We start from the raw sequence: 21554 nt of genomic DNA, 5'->3' as shown, positions 1-21554 counted from the left end.
CTGCAGTGTCATCCTGTGGCCCCAAAGAGACAGTAGCTGGTATAGATGCAGCTGAGAGACAGCACACTCAAGTGAAGACTATGATACCAGCCACTGAAAATGGTAAGACTGTTTCAGTTTATGATGCTGATCCCAGTGAAGTGGGAGTATGTCCGGCGGAGAGATCTGCAGTACAAATGGACATGGACTTGCTGCAGTGTGTTACCAAGAGCAGTGGGGAGGCATATGGTGAAGCCCAGCTGACGGCAAGGTTAAAGATTCAAATGGACATGGGGACCGTGCATGCGCCTGCTATAATCCAGCAGAGTGCTGGGAAAGTTGAACTAGGGGTGACCAAAACTGTCCTTGTGCCATGTTCCCTAGTGACAGGTGCTGCAGAGTTGCCCAGGGAAACATCCAAGGAGCTCGCAGTGACAAAGCAGAGCGTTTCCCAGGTCAGCTATGGAGCTGCCCAAGGAGCAAAGAGTTCCCCTTTAAATATAGAGGGTGCTGTGAGGAGAGGCTGGCAGGTTGTGGTGGGTAATAGACAATCTACAAAAGTAGCAGTTATGTCTACACGTAATGAAAATTCTGATGGTTATGCTGATAAAAGTGTTAATGTTGGCAAATGTGATGGTATTGGTGATAATGACATTGAAAAATGTGTTTCCTTTAATGTCATGTCTGAAAATGTTGGAAATGTGTCTATAACCAATGGTGTGAGTAGGATATCTCCCATGACAACCAGAAGCGCAGGATTGTCCATGGAAGTCTCATGGGGTCTCCATGGGTTGCAGCCACAGGTTTTCCAGGATGGTTGTGGTGCTACTCTGGTGAAACAAGGGAAGACTGTGTCACACAGTGAGTGCGTGTGGGCGCAGCCCCACAACCCTAAGTGTAACCCAGTTGTCATGGGGTTAATTCAGCCTGAAAAAGCTGAAAGTGAAGAGCTGTATGTGTCAGTAGTGCCCCCAGAGCAGCTAGGGCAAAAGCATGTATTACAGCCTGCCTTGTCAGATAATGTGTCATCCCAAGGGGATATGTATAAAAATTACCCAGGTAATGTTTTGGCTAGTGAATCCCAGGTTCCTTTGGTGCCTCTTGGAACAGGTGATGCAGTGCTGCAGAATGCCTGTCAGGGAAGTACCACAGACTGGGAAGCATGGTGCAGAGAAACAGTCGCAACATTAAACAAAGTAACCATGAGTTATAAAGCAATGATGAAAAGAAAAGAGGTAACAATATCCTCACATGTAGTGTGCATGTGGATATTATAAAGTAAAAAGAGGGTGCCGCGTCCTAGTATAAATGATAAAGGAGGGAACTAGGGGCTAGTTTTTGGACTTTTTAGGCACGATTTGGTTGGTCAGAATATATATACAAGAAAAGAATTTTTTCTAAAAAGTAGATTTGTTTATTTAGATATAAAATATCATAATGTGTAGAAAAATACAGAAGAAAGAGTATTGCCGTTTCCAGCACAAAAAACCATCTAACAGGCTAATCTAGGCAAGCCTATCCATGAACATTGACAGGAATATATACATAAATTATAACAAAATATCAACAATAAAATTGAACACTTCCAAAAGTATTTGGAATAAGGTGCATGAATGTAATTAGTGGTCCTGTCACGTTGTGGAAATGCAGGCAGAGAAATGTCTGCGGTGGTTTGGCTTGCTGCGTAGGTGGACTCGACCGGTTTCGCGCTTTAGCAGCGCTTCCTCACGGAGTCAGCAATGTAGTTTTAACTATAGAACAACATTAAACAATAACACACAAAAAAGAAAAGTAAGAACAGTATATCAATTTGGATAATAGCGCTGGTGAAGCAATAAAAAGATATACATATAAATATATATACGGGCAAATGAAAGTAGGAAAAGGAAAGAGGAGGATAAGGAAGAGAGAGAGAAAGGGGGGGGGGGGGAGGGGAAGGGGAAAAAAGGGGGGGGAGGGAAGGTAGAAAGTGAGGGGAGAATGAGGGAAAAAAGAGGGGGGGGAGGGGGGGAGAAGAAGGAGGACATGGGGGGGGGTGAAAACAGGGAAGGGAAGGGAGCATAAAGTCCTGATAGGTGAACGCAACCCCAGAGCATTTCCTCAATGATACAGTGGGAGCGATGATAGGTATATATATATATAGAATATAGAGTAATTTTGGGAAGGAGAGGATACTAGAATAAAAATAACTGGTATAGGTACTTACAGATAGTGTTGGTTGGTAGGGGGATCAATATATAAATTTTCTGTCAATAAAATAAGATAAGAAATAGACTGTGTCCGGGCTGCTGGACGTTGTAAAAAGTGTAGGGAAATGACCCGCATAAACTAAATAGTAACAGTCTGAAAGGTAAAAGATAGAAGATAATGCAATGAATAGAATATCGAGCTGGTATTGGATAATAACAAAAATAATAAAGGGGACATCCTACCTTCAATGAAGGAGGACAGGGCTTGAGGAGAAGGGAGAAGGCAGAGAGCGATCACTACCCTCTAACAATCCTCAATACATGTAACATTTCCTGGTAGTAGAAATGAGAAACCAGAGCTGGATGCCGGCTGGTAGCCAAGGATTAAGGCAATGATAAGCCTAGTATGATAAAGAGAAATATGTAACCTATTAGTTACAAAGAGCAGCCTCGAGGTAAAAGAAAGGGGGGGGGTGATAGGAAGGGGCATACCTGGTTCAGTATGTGCGATGGCACTCTCCTCCATGAGTCTCCCGAGAGACTGCAGCAATTCTGGCTTGTGTACGGGGGTTTATATAGGGACTCGCTCAGTGCGGAGAGGACGTAGTGCACGAAGGTGCGTGTGACGTCATCCGCAGCAGCCGCGCATCTCCTCATCATGTGTGCGCGCCGCAGATACAAACAACGCGGCGCCACACATGAGAGGCATCGCTCCAGGATGGAGAGCTCCATCTAGTGGTGCGAATACAGATCTATGTATAGTGATCTGTGATGCGCGGCCAGCCACTGCATCGAAGTAAGGGGAGAAAAATATCTCAAAGGGTAGAGTGAACCGTGGCAGGACTAAAGGGAATAAATAATGAAACAAATAAAAACTGACATAGTGTGAGAAGAGCAGGGGAAAAGAACATGGATAATTGCCCGTGTATATATAATGCTAAGTACTGGTTGCGATATAAATGATTATTTAAGAGGTGACGCATAGGATTCATTAATAATTGGAAATTCCTTGAATAGATAGAATAATGAGGAAGGGGAAAGAGAAAAAAAGGGGGGGAGGGGGGAGGGAAAAGACAAAAAGGGGGGGGAAAGAAAAGGAGGAGCAGAGAAGGGGGCTCCAGAGGGCAAAAAGGCAGAAATAATAAAATTTAATAAGCCACAAAAACAGTCATATCCCAATGATAGCATGCCAACGGGGTTACACAAAATTCTGCACAGTGGTCTCAATATGCACATAATTAAACGCGACACATGAGCCATACATAGGTGTACATATATTAGTATATTTATACATATATAAATAGATGGAGCTTGTGGAGACATTTGGTATTACATATCATCCCATACAGATTCATATTGACAAAATAATGATTAAGGTATATATCTCTGGGAGTTAACCCCGAAGTGTCCATAGCTAGTATATAAAATTGCAAAAACATTTAGTAATACGTATAGAGATTTAAATTGACAAAATAGTAGTTAAAATATATATCTCTGGGAATTTGCCCTGAAGTGTCCATTGCTAATCTGTAAGATTAGGTAGTATTTGTGATGTCAAAAAATAAAAGACTGAAATGCCAATTTTAGGATAGAAAATTGAGTAAGGAAATTTATAAAAAAGGTTTGTACGATTGTGCCTCGTTGAGGCCGGGGGCATAGAGGGCGTTGAGGCGTTCTATCCACAGGGTTTCTCTTTGCAATACCAACTTATCCCAGTTACCTCCTCGATCATTTTTAGGGATCACAGCGAGAGCAATAAAGGAAACTACCTTATTGCTGAAGCTGTGATATAAGTCTAGGTGTCGACTCACAGACGTCACCATTTTTCCTTTGTCGGAATAATAATTTCTCATTTCTACTACCAGGAAATGTTACATGTATTGAGGATTGTTAGAGGGTAGTGGTCGCTCTCTGCCTTCTCCCTTCTCCTCAAGCCCTGTCCTCCTTCATTGAAGGTAGGATGTCCCCTTTATTATTTTTGTTATTATCCAATACCAGCTCGATATTCTATTCATTGCATTATCTTCTATCTTTTACCTTTCAGACTGTTACTATTTAGTTTATGCGGGTCATTTCCCTACACTTTTTACAACGTCCAGCAGCCCGGACACAGTCTATTTCTTATCTTATTTTATTGACAGAAAATTTATATATTGATCCCCCTACCAACCAACACTATCTGTAAGTACCTATACCAGCTATTTTTATTCTAGTATCCTCTCCTTCCCAAAATTACTCTATATTCTATATATATATATACCTATCCTCGCTCCCACTGTATCATTGAGGAAATGCTCTGGGGTTGCGTTCACCTATCAGGACTTTATGCTCCCTTCCCTTCCCTGTTTTCACCCCCCCCCATGTCCTCCTTCTTCTCCCCCCCTCCCCCCATCTTTTTTCCCTCATTCTCCCCTCACTTTCTACCTTCCCTCCCCCCCCTTTTTCCCCTTCCCCTCCCCCCCCCCCCCTTTCTCTCTCTCTTCCTTATCCTCCTCTTTCCTTTTCCTACTTTCATTTGCCCGTATATATATTTATATGTATATCTTTTTATTGCTTCACCAGCGCTATTATCCAAATTGATATACTGTTCTTACTTTTCTTTTTTGTGTGTTATTGTTTAATGTTGTTCTATAGTTAAAACTACATTGCTGACTCCGTGAGGAAGCGCTGCTAAAGCGCGAAACCGGTCGAGTCCACCTACGCAGCAAGCCAAACCACCGCAGACATTTCTCTGCCTGCATTTCCACAACGTGACAGGACCACTAATTACATTCATGCACCTTATTCCAAATACTTTTGGAAGTGTTCAATTTTATTGTTGATATTTTGTTATAATTTATGTATATATTCCTGTCAATGTTCATGGATAGGCTTGCCTAGATTAGCCTGTTAGATGGTTTTTTGTGCTGGAAACGGCAATACTCTTTCTTCTGTATTTTTCTACACATTATGATATTTTATATCTAAATAAACAAATCTACTTTTTAGAAAAAATTCTTTTCTTGTATATATATTCTGACCAACCAAATCGTGCCTAAAAAGTCCAAAAACTAGCCCCTAGTTCCCTCCTTTATCATAAAGCAATGATGGGTGACAAGTGTGTGGACATATCTGTTATGCCAGACAGAGGGTTTGCAGAGCGGCCGGTGCTCAAGATTTCAAAAAGCTCTAGCAAAGCGCGGTTACGTACAGCATGTACAACGGCACTATAAAGGGTCCTTTCCATGCGGAAGATGGCCTCTTTTGCTGATATCGTGTTGCTGGGTGTTAGTAAAAGTTTGGTGAGAGACGATTCGTGCTTTTCAGGCTTTGTGCTTTAAATTTCGTTTTCTGTCGTACAGTTTGTGCTTTTGGGTTCGTATCTGTCTTACAGTGCTTGTATTCAGTTCGTATCTGTTTTTGCAGTGCGCTCTTGTCTGCTTGTTCCTGTTTTGCAGGTCATTCTTCAGAGGCCTTTCTGTTCTTCAGGGCGTTTTTTTTTAGTCCGATCTGATTTGACGATTTTACGTCGTTTTCTAGCCACGTTGCTGGTACATTCTCGTCACCGAGATCGTACTGTGCTTGCTGTTGGGATTTGTGCTGTATCCCGGCTCTGGTCCATGAACAGGGTGAGGAGGAGTTTGTGGGCCAAGAACTGGTTTCTTCGCAGGGACCAGTTCTCTCATATGCCTCTGCTGCGGGAGATCCAAGAAAACAACCCTGATCATTTCAGGAATTTTCTGAGGATGTCTGACCCCGTATTTCAGCAGCTTTTGGCTTTGGTGTCACCATATATCACCAGGCAGGACACTGTTATGCGGGAAGCCATCACTGCTGAGCAGGGGCTGGTTGCTACGCTGCGGTACCTTGCAACAGGGAGAAGCCTTCAGAACTTGAAGTTCTCGACGGGCATCTCCCCCCAGGCTCTGGGCCTCATAATCCCGGATACCTGTTCTGCCATAATTCAGGTTCTGCAGGAGGACTATTTTAAGGTAAGTGGTGTCCTTTAAATGCACAAACTATGGGCCAGATTCACAAAAGAGATACGACGGCGTATCTCCTGATACACCGTCGTATCTCTGTGATCCGCCCGTCCTAACTATGCGGCTGATTCATAGAATCAGTTCCGCATAGATAGCCCTAAGATCTGACAGGTGTAATTGACTTACACTGTCGGATCCTAGGATGCAATTCTATGCCGGCCGCTAGGTGGCGAGGCCATTTCGGTCGGCGTAGAATATGCAAATGACTAGTTACGGCGATCCACGAACGTCCGCGTTACCCGTCGCTCTAACTTTACGTTGTTTCCGTCGAGATACGCATTGTAAAATTAGGGCTGAGCCCTAGGTGTTCTAAGCCATGTTAAGTATGGCCGTCGTTCCCGCGTCGAAATTTAAAAAATCACGTTGTTTGCGTAAGTCGTCCGTGAATGGCGCTGGACGCCATTTTCGTTAACGTCTAAACAAATGACGTCCGTGCGACGTCATTTAGCACAATGCACGTCGGGTAATTTTCCCGACGGAGCATGCGCAGTATGTTCGGCGCGGGAACGCGCCTAATTTAAATGGTGCCCGCCCCACTTGAATTAGGCGGGCTTGCGCCGAGCGGATTTACGTTACACCTCCGCAAGTTTACAGGTAAGAGCTTTGTGAATCAGGCACTTACGCTGTAAACCTGCGGCGGTGTAACGTAAATGGGATACGTTACGCTGCCGTGGAGCAACGTAAATGTATCAGAATCTGGCCCTATGTATTTATTGCATGCCTTATTTTTTTTTGACAAAAAGTCCCTAATTAACCTGTTTGTAATATGATGTGAATGTTCCCTTTGGCTCCATGCATGCTGTTTTATTTAAAACATTTTTGGGCCTACATGCATCTTTTCTATAGCCAACCTCTCCAGCATTCTATTTTGTGGCCAAACACACCTAGCCTAGTCCCTATATCCCCCTTTATTTTTGGCCTCCATTGTAGTGCTGCATTTTGTGTGTCCCTATATCCCATTTTATTTTTGGCCTCCATTGTAGTTCTGCATTTTGTGTGTCCCTATATCCCCCTTTATTTTTGGCCTCCATTATAGTGCTGCATTTTGTGTGTCCCTATATCCCCCTTTATTTTTGGCCTCCATTGTAGTACTGCATTTTGTGTGTCCCTATATCCCCCTTTATTTTTGGCCTCCATTGTAGTGCTGCATTTTGTGTGTCCCTATATCCCCCTTTATTTTTGGCCTCCATTGTAGTCCATGCCCTACCCCCCCCCTAATTTTGTTTTTGTTTTTAACTGTATAATTCACATAGATATTTATTTTTTGTGTGGTTTTTGAGGTCACCAACTCATCTCAGGCCCCCCTCCCCATAAGCTTTTTTTTTTTTGCCATCAGAGGTGGTGATTAATCTGCTTAGTGATCCCTTATTATTTCCGGCTCTTCGAATAATACTTGAAATTAATGATCTCCTTTTTTTTGGGATCCCAGAATGTTTTTTGATATTCTGTTAACAATGTTTGTTTGATAAAATGTTTTGTTTCTTTTTCTCTACAGTTCCCCACTACGCCACAGGAATGGCAGACTGTGGCAGTGTACTTCTCGCAGTGTTGGGACTTTCCGAACTGCGGAGGAGCCATTGATGACAAGCACGTCTGCATCGTGCCACCACCCCATTCCGGATCTCATTATTTTAATTACAATGGGTTCCACAGCGCCGTGCTGATGGCGTGGTGTCTGCCAATTATGGGTTTATGTACCTGGATGTTGGGAAAAATGGCCGGATGTCAGACGGCGGGGTCTTTGCTCAGACCGAGTTTGCCCAACGGCTTCAGTCAGAGGACCTTGGATTGCCACCTACGGAGGAGAATGAAGAGGGGCTGCCCTTCGTATTTGTCGCAGATGAGGCGTTTGGCTTGGGTCCCCACCTCATGAGGCCATTTCCCCAACGCACCCTCACCCCTCGCCCGTGAGGCTAGCCATACAGGCTTGCCCCCCCCAAAGCGCACGTGCAGTGCGTCAAGCATATGTCGATTATTTTATGGGGAGAGGGGCCATTCCAATGCCAGATCTTGGCTGAATAAAATCTTTTCTTTTCTGCAAGAAACAGTCTAATTTGTTTGTTAATTTACTAATTTTTAATTTGTGTGTATTCTAGCTTTTTCCTAGGTTATCATAGTGCCATGTGTTTTGGATGTACTAAATACCCATCATTGTCAATGTTACCACCACAAATCGACATGAGTTCTTATATTAGTCAGCATTGACATAAGAACAAGCCACACATTTTTGATGTTACAAATATGTTTATTTTTGACATAGATAAAATCAGGTTTTTATTTTTTTTTCTGGTCATTTACAAATATACAATCAAGGTTTTTAATATTTTTTTTTCTGGTCATTTACAAATATACAATCAAGGTTTTTAATATTTGTGTAGCGCTGACATTCTTGTATATTGATGTGTGTTTGCATACTTTAATACTACGTCTATGGACATTGCTATGTTTAAGTATTTGGAGCCATCTAGTGACCAAATACTGGTAATGCAGAGAGATGTTTTGTTTAGTATTTTGGTTGCCTTGAAGACGAGGAGACTCAGAGGAAAAAAAACAATCCCGGTTGTTGGGGCAAGTGATCTGAGGGTGCCCGAGGGACAGTGGCCGGATTGCAGAGACCGAGAGACACTCATCCGAGCATCGGAGAACCGGATCCATCCAGCGGAGCTGAACAGAGCTGACGGAGAAGCAAGTTGCAGTCACAGGACCCTGAACAAAAGTTACTACCCGGATCTCCGATCCAGTGGGTGAGCGGGTCACGACCCACAGTTTGCTAAGTATACTCATATACAGGCCTCACTGGGATTTATAGTTCCACAGAGGAGCAGAGAAACTGACACTGAGAAGGCTTGAGGCCTATCTAATTTGACTTTTCAAGCGATTTTAAAATAGTTGTTGCAGTTACACCAGGAGCATTTTCACTTCAATTTGACTCATCAAAACTGTGGATTACAAATCACAAGGAATTACTTTAGCTAGCGAAGAAAAGAAGATCCAAGACTAAGTACTTTAAGTGAGATCTCACGCATAGCTTATAAAGTAGGGGGAGCTCCCAGGTATAAACCTATGTTTATGTATACTAAATAAGAAAATATTGTGTTGCGCTGATAATCAAGTAAAAAATTGCATACATATATATATACACACCATATACATAAATAAGAACCCCCTACATCTCAAATCAGGGAGGTATATGTGCAAAAGATAAACAAAAACCACTCAAAAACTATAATGTGAAAAAATTCAAATAGAACCAGCAAAAATAGTTCATGGAAAAAACACAGTTCAGTACATAGGCTAATAGGAGACAGGTGTGAGATCCACAGTCCTTTGGTGTGCAGCTGTCATTATAGCAAAAAAATAAAAAAAATAAAAAAAATAAAACCTTTTCCTTCTGGACTCCCCGATTAACACAGGATATCAGCCGCTCATAAGGAGAAAAGAAAGATATATGGTGCAAATAACGTAATAAAATGGGAAATGAACCCTGCAATACAATGATTGCACTCACGGAACCTCGATGGTAAAAAGGCTCAACTGCAATCAGTCATTGAACGCCGCTCAGTGCTACGATCTCCTCAGAAGGACGGATTCGACCGTCGATCGCGTCACTCGGCTTCTCCCCCACGCGTATCGTCAATAGCCACTTGACTTATTCATGAGTCAAGTGGCTATTGACGATACGCGTGGGGGAGAAGCCGAGTGACGCGATCGACGGTCGAATCCGTCCTTCTGAGGAGATCGTAGCACTGAGCGGCGTTCAATGACTGATTGCAGTTGAGCCTTTTTACCATCGAGGTTCCGTGAGTGCAATCATTGTATTGCAGGGTTCATTTCCCATTTTATTACGTTATTTGCACCATATATCTTTCTTTTCTCCTTATGAGCGGCTGATATCCTGTGTTAATCGGGGAGTCCAGAAGGAAAAGGTTTTATTTATTTATTTATTTATTTATTTTTTTGCTATAATGACAGCTGCACACCAAAGGACTGTGGATCTCACACCTGTCTCCTATTAGCCTATGTACTGAACTGTGTTTTTTCCATGAACTATTTTTGCTGGTTCTATTTGAATTTTTTCACATTATAGTTTTTGAGTGGTTTTTGTTTATCTTTTGCACATATACCTCCCTGATTTGAGGTGTAGGGGGTTCTTATTTATGTATATGGTGTGTATATATATATGTATGCAATTTTTTACTTGATTATCAGCGCAACACAATATTTTCTTATTTATTCACCTTGGTTTTGTGCACCTCACGTGTCTGCAGCTTATCTTTAGTATTTTATATGGTTTTAGTAATAGCGCTGTAGTACCTTTTTACATGTTTATGTATACTGTTTTCAAATAGCTTATGTTTAAATCAATTGTGCTGTCGTCTTACGTTGGGATGACAGCACAATTACTTTAATCACTTCTTTGCATATATCACAGTAAAATATATCTCTGATTAAGTATCCAGTTGTTGTTGCGTACTGTTTTTCTCACTCCAAGTGCAGTCAGTGGATCCTGGGGTTATAATACAGGTATTTTGTATTGTCTTACATTGTATTGTATTGCATTGCATCACAGCTGTGCCAAGGGGATTGAGCCAAGTTAGTGGGGTTTATTGGTAGAGTGCAGGCCCAAATTAAACCAGCAGCTCCTTCGGGGGTCAGTGCTACACGTGGGGGCTCGTCTGGGATGCCTGTCACTCTACAAGCAAGCCCGCCCCTTCACGCTACCATGGACCCCATCAAAGTAGTCCAATGGTGCGAAGCAGAAGGGACACGCTCAGAAACGAGCGTGGCCATTGAACTTCCAGGGAGCGACTGGGGAAAGAAACAAATTAAAGAGGTGGTACAAGCATTGTCCCCGGACAGAAAGGCTTACGTGGTCGCAGTGAAACCCGATCCTGGGACCGACTGCACCTATGCACTGATAGAGTGGGGACAGGATGCCCTGAAAACTTCCACGGTGCCAGTATAAAATTGTCCGAAAAGACAGAGTTCCACCTGACACACCCCAGCAAACATGAAGGGCGCTCTCCCAGTCAAAAGCAGTTAGAACCTTTAGACGGGAAAGCAGAGGCTGCTGTTAAATCACTGGCAGAACGACAGCTGGCTGATCTGACGCAACAGTACTGTAACATACAGGAGAGGTTTCAGGAGACCTCCAGTATGATAGCTGAACGCATTAATGGGTTACGTGTCGTTTTGGAGGACCAGAAAGATGGCCAGATAACGCCCAACACTGGGAAGGTACTGAAGAAACGCACCCAGGGCCGCTTGCAGGAAGTAACCATCTGGAAGGATTTCCACATTGACGGCCAGATAGGAGAAAGAGGGCAGAAGGACAAACTGTCCTACACCAGCCTCCTACACCAAATAGAGTTGGGGCTACAGAAAGGATATCTGGAATCGGAAATTAGAGAGGCTGTAATCCATGCCATCAGCCCAGGTTCAAGTGTTAGGGGCATGTTGGAGAGGAAGAGTGGATTGACCTTGAACCAGCTAAAGAGGATACTGAAAAGCTATTATGAGGAGGAAGATGCCACTGAGCTGTTTCATCGACTGATAAATATGACACAGGATAGTAGAGAGACTCCTCAGATCTTCCTATTTCGGGCCATTGAGCTCAAGGACCGCCTGCTGTTCACATCAAAGGAAGAAGGAAATGGAGAGCATTTTGGAGCCGAGCTAGTTAAGAGGAAATTTAGGAGATCTGTGACTACTGGATTGAAGAGTGACTATATCAAGCTACAACTGAAGCAGTATTTGGAAGATCCCTCAACTCCGGATGAGGTCCTCATTGAGAAAGTGAATGAAGCGGATAAAATGGAGGGACCAAAAACAGAGGAAACTTCAACCTCCTAGCACCACAAGTGCTAAAATACAGCAGATAGGTGTCCCCTCAGACACTCAGGAACTTAATGTACTGGCAGCAAGCGTTGAACAGGGATCATGGTATTCACCTATTCACCACCTACCCGTAGGTCAAACTGGACTGAAGAAGCTGTTCCAGACCCAGAAAGAAATACTGAAGATGTTGATGACTCGTCTGGTGAAACCCCAGACAGAAGAAGTCCCACCACTCAAGGCTCCAGAGACTCCTACCATTAACTGTCCTATGAAACAAACACAGAGGGCCAGATTCACATACAATGGCGCATCTTTCGGCCGGCGTAGCGCATCTTTTTCCCGCTACGCCGGACCAGCATGGAGAGGCAGGTAGCGTATTCACAAATATTTTTCTACCCCAAATGCCGCAGCGGGGCGGATGTTAGACGGCGTAAGGCGGCGTAAATCAAAGTGGGCGTCACCCTATGCAAATTAAGCGCCGACCGTGATACCGCGCATGCGCAGTGACCTCGACGGGGTAAATGCCCCAATCTGCACATGCTCAGAACTGCGCCCCGGCGTGACCCCTAAGATATGACGGCCCACTGCCTACGCCCAGTCCATAAATACGCCCAGACATCCGCCCTACAAGTGCAAAAGTACCCAAGCATTTTTGGTTTGTGCTAGGTCTTTTGCTCTTGTTTGTTGGGGGAATTATGGCTGCTGGTGAATCATCAGGTGAGCGGAGGATGACCAATTTCAGCCCAGAGGAGAGGGCTGTAATCATAGATGGCCTCTCCCAACATGGGGCCCGCCTCTATGGGCCACAGAGTGGCCACACTGGCAAAACTGATAAAGCCTGCATTTATGCGGAAATAATCAACCAGGTTAATGCTTTGGGTGTGGCGGAGAGGGAGCCAAAGCACATCCGCAAGAAGATAAACGACCTGCGGAGACTGGTCAAAGAGAAATTGGTTGCCAGGAAAAAGCATGCCAGTGGCACAAGTGGAGGACCAGCCACCAGGATCACCCTCACGCCTGAGGACATGGTCGTGGCCAGGTTCATGGATAGGGAGCTTGTTGAGGGCCTGGAGGGATTTGATTCTGGTGAACAGCCCTTGAGGACAGGTAAATGTGTTTTATCTTCTTTCGGGTGTGTTGCATGTGTGTGTGTGTGTGGGGGGGAGGTTACATGTGTCAAGTGTGTGGGTCCACCAACATCTGAATGTTTTGTGTCATCCACAGATGTGCAGGATGGAGCTGGGCCATCATCGGCTGCAGGGCGACCCACCCCATCCATGGTGGAGACTGCCCCTACCTCTGTGCTGGAGGAAGTGGAGGAGGAGCATGTCGGGGTAGAGGAGGATACAGTTTACTTGTTGGTGGAGACCTCCATTCCTGGCCCCTCCCAAACCTCCCCCCTCATGAGAATTACCCCCTCAGGGCTCTCAATCCCTATCAGGGACAGCCCCTCACGGGACACCAGCCCCTCCAGGGTCATCCCCTCCAGCCGGCCTCAAGCCTCTCCTGCCCCTAGGAAGGCTTCCAAAAAAAACGTGGGGAGTCCCTGAGGAGTTGGAGGACAATCTGGCAAGGGAACAGACAAGACAGACCCGCCATATTGGGTCTCTTGCGGGGGATCTGCATCGGGTCGCAGATAGCCTGGCCTCCTCGGCCGAGAGCCAGGCTGTCTGCACTGTGGCAGTGCAGGAGGCCATCACGCAGCAGGCTGGGCAGAGTCGGCTCATAAATGAAAGTCTGCAGGACGTTGTGGGGAACGGGGCAGCCCTTCTGACCTGTCTGGTGGACCTGCAGGCCACAACATCTGGCCTGGTGTCAGAGGTCCGGAGCCTGGCAGATGCTGTCAGAGAGGAGGGGAGGCTGACACGGCGCCAGCAGCGCAGTAATAGGCTGACACGGCGCCAGAAGCGCAGTAATACCACCCGCCGGCTGCGGATGCAGGCTGCCACCAATTCGTACCTCCACCGGCTAGCCGTGGCAATGGAAGGCAGCCAGGGAGAGACTGGGGGAGGTTCCACCACCAGCCCCCCCAGCCCCCACAGCCCCACCTGCCCCGGCTCGCCCCAGGCAACTGCGCCCCAGGAGCCTAGGGACTAGACGAAGTCCACGACAGGGCCGTTGATTTATTTTCATATTTAGTTGATACTCAGGTTATGAGTTTCTTTAATTTCTTACTCAGGTTATGAGTTTTTTTAATTTATTACTCAGGTTATGAGTTTTTTTCTTTTAGATCCCTGCACACGGTCAGTATTGCAGGCTTCAGTGTGAATGGTGTGTGAATGTGGGGGGGGGGGGTGACACTCCTGCCATTAAGGTTTGTCACCCTCAGTCGTTGGGGAGAAGTGATCCCCACGACCTGTGTGAAAGGTGTATGAATGTACAGCGACATAATTGGAGCCTTGGCGTGGCGTTGCTGCTCCCTAGTACTTGGGTCTAATCCAATTTGATGAGGATGTGGGGTGTGTGTGCTAGGGACCACAGTGGTGTGCATGCGTGCATTCTCATTGTGCCATGTTTAACGTGAAAAGAAGCCTACCACGAGGCATCTCCGGACTGCTCTTCCCTCAGCAGACGGGGGACCCTCAGGCAGGGGGGGATTATGTGGTTCGGTGGTCAGGTCATCACGTAGCTCAATCTGCAGGCCCCTTCTCATGGCGAAGTTGTGCAGAATGCAACATGCCCCGATGATCTGGCACACAAAGTTTGGGGAATACAACAGGGTACCCCCAGACTTATCCAGGCATCGGAAACGGGACTTCAGGAGGCCAAATGTGCGTTCCACCACTCCACGGGTACGTGCGTGTGTTTCATTGTATCGTCTCTCTCCTGGGGTTTGGGGGTTCCGGAATGGGGTCATGAGATGGGGTCCAAGTGCATATGCTGCGTCACCTGGAAGGGAAAAGACAGGAGGATGTTAGTCATGCATGTGCCCCTCGTGATGTCTGCATCAGGGGGGGACAGTCATACCTGACACCCATGTCACTCACCAACCAGCCAGCTGTCCCCATACACGTTCTGTTCAAATTCTGTTGGGATGGGGCTTTGACGGTATATGAAGCTGTCATGGCTGGAGGTATTGGGCATCGGCTATCACCTGTACATTGATTGAATGCCAATGCTTCCGATTGCAGTATAGGTGCTCTGTTTCACGGGAGGGCTGTAGTGCCACATGTGTGCAATCAATGGCCCCCACGGTGCGTGGGAATCTGGCAATTGTGTAGAAATCTGTCATTGTCTTCTGCCGCTGGACCTCCTGGGTGGGTTTAATGAAGTGGTGGGACATGCGTCTGAGGATTGCGGGGATAACCTGGTGCACACATCTGCTCATGGTGGATTGTGACATCCCAGCCACAGCTCCACTTGTTCTTTGAAAAGATCCAGTGGCAAGAAAATGCAGTGTTGCTATGACCTTGACCAGTGGCTGCACTGCATGTGAGCGGTGTGTCTTGCTGGTGATGTCATCCTGCAGGGTTCTGGTTATTTCCAGGATGGCTTCACGGCTGAATCTGTAGGTGCGATACACCTCCAATTCCCCCATGGCAAAGACGTCAATGTGCGCTCGGAATATCCTCTCCTGTGCCCTCCTACGTGCCCGTCGACGCAGTAGTGCTATGACCACGGCTGCCCCTGGCATGTTGGCACACAGATGTGTTGTCCAGCAAGTGTGGTTGCTTAGGTCGTCTGTAACAGTGCTGTTGTAGCTGCTCTCCAGCTGACCTGTGCAAGTCTGGGGCAAAGTTACCCCTGGTTTATGAGGGGTAACTTTGCGCCGGAATTTCCAGTTACACGCACCGGGAGTAGCCTGTGCCGGTCAAACGTACTTTTGTGAATTGGCGTATTTCCCTCATTTGCATATTTAAAACCCAAAAACCATGGCCGCGCCAGATCCATCCAGCCCATGCCTCTCCGGCGTAGAAAAGTTACGCCGGTAGCCAGAAGTCTATTTTGAGGCGTATCTGGTTCTGTGGGTACGGCGCAGAGATACGACGGTGCAAATTTACACTTACGCCGCGCATCTCAAGATACGCAGAGAGTCTGCTTCAAATGTGGAGGAGTAGGACATCTCAGGCGAGTGTGCCCAAGCCCAGTAACTGAAACAAAATCCAAACAACTGGGGGAAAAACTTCAGAGGGCCCCAGTGAAGGAGTCAACTGGGCTCCCGGTTGCAATAGCGAACTCCACACCGACTCATATACCCCTGACCACTGAGGTCACCAACAAGCCAGGATGGAAAAGAGAGAGACCCCCAAAACCAAAGGCGAAGGTACAAGCCACCAGGCAGGTCAAAGGTACTGCAATCAGTGGATTTCCCCCCAAGCTAGTGGGACCCTCCCCAATTGTTCCCATCCAAGTAGAGGGGATTTATAGGAAAGCCATGCTGGACACTGGAGCCCAAGTAACCTTGCTCTACAGGGATTTCTATGACAGACATCTCAAGCACCTGCCGTTACAGAAATTGGAGGAACTAGAGATATTGGGATTAGGCACTCAGAACTTCCCATATGATGGTTACCTGCCGATCAGACTCACCTTCGACCCAAGTACAGCAGGAGAGGCTGAGACTTTCGACACCTTGGCTGTAGTGTGCCCTCGTCCCCCAGGGGCTGACAAAAATTCCCTCATCATTGGGACGAACACTGACTTAGTGAGGAGGCTACTTGCACCGCTTGTGCTGCAGAAGGGGACCCTCCCCACTAAATACATCCAATGTTGGCCCAGACATACCGAGACCTTAGACAGGAGGAATAGGCTCCTGAAGAGGGAGTGGGAAAAATCTGGCTCCTGGATAGGGAAAAGAGGTTAGTCCAGCCAGGTGAAGTAATCTGCCTGAGAGCCTCCGTCAAGTTAAGCTGGAAAAAAACAGGTCCTTTCATTGTCCTTGAAAATACAAGCCAGGAAGAAAAAAAGGGGTTAGAACTTATCCCTGAAGTATTGCTCACCAGGGCATTGAAGAGGACTCACGGCAAAGTTCCAGTCAGTGTCCGCAACACAGCAGCTGTGCCAGTGAGGGTGCCAGCCAGACTACTGTTAGGACAGGTCAGCCCAGCAACTCCAGTCGCAGCATGTGGTTCGACGGAAGGACCAGCAGCAGAAATCCCTGTAGAAGAATTCTGCCCAAAGAATATGCCTCTTATGCCGCGTACACACCATCACTTTATGTGATGAAAAAAAACGTCACTTTCTGTGAAGTAAAAAACGACGTTTTTGAAACTTCAATTTTCAAAGACGAAGTTGCCTACACACCATCGTTTTCTCACAATGATCTTGCAAAGTGAGGTTACGTTCCACCACGTTTTTCCATTGAAGCTTGCTTCTGGGCATGCGTGGATGAAAAAACGTCTTAGAAAACGACGTTTTTTGCTACACACGGTCAATTTCTGTGAAGTAAAAAGTGCACTTTTGAAAAACGACACATAAAATTGAAGCATGCTTCAATTTTTTTTGGTCGTTTTTTACAAGACATAAAACGACGTTTTCCCCCACACACAGTCAATTAAAGTGACGTTTTTAAAAACGTCATTTTTTTTCATCACATAAAGTGATGGTGTGTACGCGGCATTACTCCTGCATGGAGAGAAAGAGCTAAAGCCCAACTTCTGAGATGGAGGGCAGCTTTCTCAAAAAGTGAATTTGATGTGGGTTTGGCGAAGAGTGCCACCCACCGAATTCGACTGGAGGAAGACAAGCCGTTTTGTGAAAGGGTTAGGCGAATCCCATTGGGAGATCTGGAAGATTTGAGGGAACAACTGGCTGAACTCAAGAGGACTGGCATTATCTGGGAGTCCAGGAGTCCTTATGCCTCCCCAATAGTGGTGGTCAGGAAGAAGAACGGGTCCCTACGCCTATGTATCGATTACAGGACCCTGAACCGGAGGACCATTCCTGACCAGTACACCACACCTCGGATAGAGGATGCTCTGCAGAGCCTGTCGGGAGCAAAGTGGTTCAGTGTGCTGGACTTAAAGAGTGGGTATTATCAGATCCCCATGTGCCCCGAAGACAAAGAGAAGACCGCTTTTATCACCCCAGTCAGATTCTTTGAGTTCAACCGGATGCCACAAGGCCTGTCTGGGGCTCCAGCAACTTTCCAGAGGTTGATGGAAAAGACAGTGGGTGACATGAACCTACTTGAAGTACTAGTTTACCTGGATGACGTCATAGTATTTGGAAGAACGTTGGAAGAGCACGAAGAACGCCTGGAGAAGGTCCTGAAGAGACTTCATGATGAAGATCTGAAGCTCTCTAAGGAAAAATGCCAGTTCTACCAGCCCTCAGTGAATTACCTGGAACACATTGTGTCTGAAGAGGGAGTGGCAACCGATCCCAAGAAGTTAGAATCTGTCACTTCTTGGCCAAGGCCCACCAACGTGACTGAACTCAGGTCATTCTTAGGCTTCTGCTCGTACTACAGAAGGTTTGTGGAAGGGTTCGCTAAAATAGCCCACTGAGCTCCTGAAGAAACAGGAAGAAGTTAGTGTAAGCCCAGATCAGTCAAGGAAGCCAAAAGAAGGGCCCATAAGGAAGAAAGAGTCCAACCAAGACCAGTGGACTCCAGAATGCGAGGAAGCCTTCAGACAATTGAAGTGGAGCCTTACCACTGCTCCGGTTTTGGCCTATGCAGACCCTGCCAAACCATACGAGTTGCATGTGGATGCCAGCCGTGATGGACTGGGAGGAGTGCTCTATCAAGAGCATTAAGGGCATCTGCGTCCGATCGCCTATGTGAGCAGAAGTTTGATTCCTGCCGAAAGAAACTATCCGACTCACAAGCTTGAATTTCTGGCTCTGAAGTGGGCAGTGGTAGACAAGTTGAAGGATTACCTTTATGGGGCTGATTTTGTGGTAAAGACGGACAACAACCCTCTCACATACCTGCTCACCACTGCAAAGCTGGACGCCACCGGTCACAGGTGGCTAGCTGCTCTCTCGGCATTTACCTTCAGCCTGAAGTACAGACCAGGGGTTGGTAATCGAGATGCGGATGCTCTATCAAGAAGGCCTCATGACCCCCGAAATCCATCAGAAGACTGAACTCAACTTACTCCAGAGGGGGTAAGAGCCCTTTGTGAAGGGACAAGTCTAGAGAGGTGGGGTCAGAGCTGAAGAAGTGGGAGTATCCTCAGCGGGAGTACCCAGGTGCTATTGCAACATCTCCCAGGTTGTACAAGAGGGTCTCCCCAAGCTATCCAGAAAGGATCTCAGGAGAGATCAGGAGGAAGATCCACTGTGTGGGCTGGTGCTGAAGGCATTGGAACATCAACAGTCTGATGTGCTGCAGAAGAGCCCCAAGAACTAGTAAGGGACAGGTTCTACTGGCCTCACATGAGGAAAGAAGTGGAGAGTTACTGTCATTCCTGCCTCAGGTGTATACAACGAAAGACATTGCCCCAGAGGGCTGCCCCAATGGGCCATTTTGAGAGCCAGGGACCAATGGACCTGGTCTGCATAGACTTTCTTTGTTTGGAATCCGATCTGAGTGGGCAGGGGGACATCTTGGTGGTAACAGATCACTTTACCCGTTATGCCCAAGCATTTCCTACTAGAGACCAGCAAGCAACCACAGTAGCAAAGACTCTCGTGGAAAAGTTCTTTGTCTATTATGGCTTACCTCAACGGATACATTTGGACCAAGGAAGGGACTTTGAGAGCAAATTAATAAAAAGACTGTTGGATCTACTAGGCATACAAAAGTCCAGGACTACTCCTTATCACCCACAAGGGGACCCTCAACCGGAAAGGTTCAACAGGACTCTCCTGAATATGTTGGGGACGTTGACTGCAGAACAGAAACCCCATTGGAGTAAACACATTACTGCACTGGTTCATGCCTACAACAGTACCAAAAGTGACGCCACTGGGTATTCACCTTACAGATTGATGTTCGGCCGTGAAGCCCGATTACCAGTGGACCTGGCTTTTGGTTCCTCCTTGGATCACACATCAGAGACCTCCCATAGAGGGTATGTGGACAGGCTGCGGAGGAGCCAGAAGATAGCTTACGAGCAGGCTCAAGCCACCTTGAACTCCAGAGTCAACAGGAACAAGAGAAACTTTGACCTGAAAGTACGAGTTCAGGATCTTCAACCAGGTGACCGGGTTTTGCTGAGGAATCTAGGCATCCCAGGCAAGCATAAGTTGGCTGATCGTTGGAGATCACAGCCTTATGTTGTTTGTAGGAAGCTTCCAGGGCTCCCAGTGTATGAAATCAAGCCAGAAGGAAACACTGGGCCAATAAAAACCTGGCATCGGAATCACCTTTTACCTCTCACTGAGGCAGTCAGGATAAGCACAGAGGAGGAATTCCCATCCACATCCACCGATGTGTGTAGGCCAATAACCAGATCTCAGCTTGCACCCTCTACAGATGAAGATGAGGAAGTGGAGATGAGTTGGCTGTGGCTTCCGGAAACTTCAGAAACAGATGCTGATATTTCTTCAGAAATAGAGGAGGATAATAACGGAACTCTCAGGGCAGAGGCCCCAGAATTTGTTCCGGCAACTCATCTTGCAGAAGAGCCCAGTACTCTTATTTACTCTCCATTTTTAGTCACTGAGAGGAGGGATGACAACATTTGTCAAAAAGGAATGGATACCCCGAAAGTGCAAAGAGCAATTCGCCCACCACGCAGACCGACTTATGATACATTGGGCGAATGCTCTGAAGCATCTCAGTTTGTCAGCAAAAGAAACCTTGAACTGTCTGGTCCCTCTACTTTTGATTTAGTAAGGGACAACCCCACCTCACCCCTTGGCACATCTGTACCAGACACAGTAGTATCAGCTGTGAGTGCACAGGATAGCTCCCCATCATATGACAATTGGTGGGAAGCTCCTCTGTCTGTATTGTATGACCATATAGAGGCTAAAATGCAGAATAGAGTTAGCAATTTTAACCTTTTTGGAGGACCAAAGAGATAAAGTAGCGGGAGTGTGTAGCGCTGACATTCTTGTATATTGATGTGTGTTTGCATACTTTAATACTATGTCTATGGACATTGCTATGTTTAAGTATTTGGAGCCATCTAGTGACCAAATACTGGTAATGCAGAGAGATGTTTTGTTTAGTATTTTGGTTGCCTTGGAGACGAGGAGACTCAGAGGAAAAAAAAACAATCCCGGTTGTTGGGGCAAGTGATCTGAGGGTGCCCGAGGGACAGTGGCCGGATTGCAGAGACCGAGAGACACTCATCCGAGCATCGGAGAACCGGATCCATCCAGCGGAGCTGAACGGAGCTGACGGAGAAGCAAGTTGCAGTCACAGGACCCTGAACAAAAGTTACTACCCGGATCTCCGATCCAGTGGGTGAGCGGGTCACGACCCACAGTTTGCTAAGTTTACATGCAGTTAGACTCATATACAGGCCTCACTGGGATTTATAGTTCCACAGAGGAGCAGAGAAACTGACACTGAGAAGGCTTGAGGCCTATCTAATTTGACTTTTCAAGCGATTTTAAAATAGTTTTTGCAGTTACACCAGGAGCATTTTCACTTCAATTTGACTCATCAAAACTGTGGATTACAAAT

General features: G+C 46.4%; 2 long non-coding RNA genes across 2 annotated transcripts; one reads left to right on the top strand and one right to left on the bottom strand.

The window, feature by feature from the left end:
- Positions 1 to 1208: 1208 nt before the first annotated feature.
- On the bottom strand, positions 1209 to 2821 carry LOC120942649. The gene is made up of 3 exons (XR_005750218.1): positions 2661 to 2821; positions 2186 to 2569; positions 1209 to 1730 (listed from the first exon to the last, which is right to left on the bottom strand). It is a non-coding gene; the product is annotated as an uncharacterized LOC120942649 (long non-coding RNA).
- Positions 2822 to 4024: 1203 nt separating this feature from the next.
- Positions 4025 to 5187, top strand: LOC120942648. The gene is made up of 3 exons (XR_005750217.1): positions 4025 to 4123; positions 4213 to 4349; positions 4803 to 5187. It is a non-coding gene; the product is annotated as an uncharacterized LOC120942648 (long non-coding RNA).
- The last annotated feature ends 16367 nt before the right edge of the window (positions 5188 to 21554 follow it).

Source organism: Rana temporaria, chromosome 6 (genome assembly GCF_905171775.1).
Source record: "Rana temporaria chromosome 6, aRanTem1.1, whole genome shotgun sequence".
Taxonomy (NCBI): Eukaryota; Metazoa; Chordata; class Amphibia; order Anura; family Ranidae; genus Rana; species Rana temporaria.
This window is presented reverse-complemented; position numbering and strand designations above follow the sequence as displayed.